At 56.1% G+C, this 2,115-nt stretch overlaps 1 long non-coding RNA gene across 1 annotated transcript; it reads right to left on the bottom strand.

The window, feature by feature from the left end:
• On the bottom strand, window positions 1-1,668 carry LOC123027584. The gene is made up of 2 exons (XR_006415531.1): window positions 1,244-1,668; window positions 1-542 (listed from the first exon to the last, which is right to left on the bottom strand). It is a non-coding gene; the product is annotated as an uncharacterized LOC123027584 (long non-coding RNA).
• Between the last annotated feature and the right edge of the window lie 447 nt (window positions 1,669-2,115).

The raw sequence follows: 2,115 nt of genomic DNA, 5'->3' as shown, positions 1-2,115 counted from the left end.
CTCTCCTTTAGCTGATCTGGGACAGCATGTGCATGCCCTTCTGTAATCTGCATGCCTGTTTTACCTGGTCCTCGGTGTGAATCCAGACATATAACATGTTCCAGGTGTAAGAAATCCATGCTGGGTTTTCACCAGCGCTACTAAAACATAAACATTCTATTACACACTGAACCCATATTCTAAAACTGAAAACTTAGAAATAAGGAAGTCTGTTTTCTTCCTACAAGGACATATGGTATAGAAGGGAGTAACAAGATTAACAGAAGTACACAGAGACAGCCAGAGTAACAACTTCAAGCAACTCCCCCGCTTTCCTTCAGCAGCAGGGGCACCTGGGCGCGCTCCTCCCACGGCATCAATGGTCTCCAGGCGGTCCAGTCTCAGGCCAGTCGGCTGACGTAAGCCAGCAGCCCCCATGGCCCCTCTGGGCTCGGAGAAGGAGCGATGCCGGCCAGCTAGCCATTGCCGCAGTAGGACGTGGCCCTGTGCTGGGGAGCAGCCATGAGCATCCCAAGAAAGCGCTGGCTGCCAGTTTTCCAAGCCTGCAGATATATAAAGCACTATATATATATAGTGGGAGTCTGACAAACCTCCTTCTTCCTTTCTTGAGGCAGCTGAAATTCCCCTCCCCCCCGAAAGTCAGAAAGCCAGATACTGCACCTGTCCTTGTGAGTTTGCATCTTTTTCCTTGGTGACCCAATGAAATCCGGCAGAAGTGCATTGGCCTGTGACTCCAGTGGCAATTCAAAGATTGCTCATATACAGTAGTTAGAACAGCATTAAATCTCTGGTCCTTTTAAACAAGTCCCTAGCCAGTGTTTGAGAGAAAGCAGGGCAAAATCCCTCCCCCGAGTGAGGGGGGTTAGAAACATACAGTACAATACACAGAAAGGTGATTGGATACTTTGATATAAATAGGAAAGTTGGATACACGTCACAGTACCATAAAGAAAAGTTACATTTCACTCTAATTAGATGCCTTTGACAGGCTGGCCAAGTTAAGTCAACAGAAAGGTCGCATGTGTGAACTTACAGGGTTAGGGAGGCACTTTAGCAAGCCTGTAACACACGGCGATTGCACTTTGACAGTTACCCACTACCCGAGTGGGGTCCTCTGGTCTCCACCACCGGACACCGAGGCCTCTTTTGACGTGTTTGAGGCAGGGCAGTGGGGTGGGGTGGTAAGAGCTGCTTTTCTGATTACATGCCAAAGAGAGGATTTGCTTTGCCCCCGAATCTTTACCTGGTTTCTGTGCTGCATTTTCGATTCCTTCCTCACTTTGCGCCCTCCTGCTCTTGATGAAGGGGCGGATGGAGCCACGTGCTTCTCGGCGTTCGGCCAATCTGCTGCTTGGGAATCAAGGCAAAGAGAAAAGGGATGGGCGGAAGGTGCCCCCCTTCTGTCCCAGGGCCGGGAATGTTACCCCTTTCCCTCTGTGCCGGGGCTGCTGCAACGGGGGCCCCGCCAGGCGCGCGTCTCCCGCGATTCCGACGAGCAGTTCTCCCCGTCCCGCCGGGCAACGGACCGTCTCCTGGGCATGTGCCTAGCGAGGCATTTCGGCTTCTCTCTGCTCCAGGGTCTCCCGGGGCTGCATTCCTCTGCGCGGAGGCTCCTGAGAGGGGACCGCGCCGCGCTTTGCCCCCGGAGAGCAGGGATCGCGTCCCCCAAGCAGCCCGCCCCTTCCGATGCCCGGGAGGCTGACGGGGCACCCGCGCTGCCCCAGCCCCCCCGCCCTGCCCCCGCTGCCCGCCCCGCTCGCCCACGAGGCCGCCTCCTCCCGGACGGGAGTCCCGCCGGCCGGTCGCGCCCCGGGCTCGCCAGGGAATCGTCCGCGCCTCGTCTCCCTGCGCCGCTTTCCTGCTTCTCTCCGACTCTCCGGGGCGGAAGCGACGCCTCTCCTGCCCGCCCCCTCCGGGAGGAAGGCAAAACCCGGATCGCGAATCCCCAGCTGGGCGCTCCGATTTCCCAGGATTTTCCATAGCACCACCTCCCGGAATAGTTTTACCTTGCTTAGTAACTTTCTGTGTGGCTTCAGTTCTGGGCTTTGTTCCCTGATTATGGGTAATGCTTCCCCTGGCAGCGAAGCGCTTTTCCCCTCACTTCTGCCGATCGGT

This window comes from Varanus komodoensis, unplaced genomic scaffold, assembly GCF_004798865.1.
Source record: "Varanus komodoensis strain SLA01 unplaced genomic scaffold, ASM479886v1 scaffold3256, whole genome shotgun sequence".
Lineage (NCBI taxonomy): Eukaryota > Metazoa > Chordata > Lepidosauria > Squamata > Varanidae > Varanus > Varanus komodoensis.
This window is presented reverse-complemented; position numbering and strand designations above follow the sequence as displayed.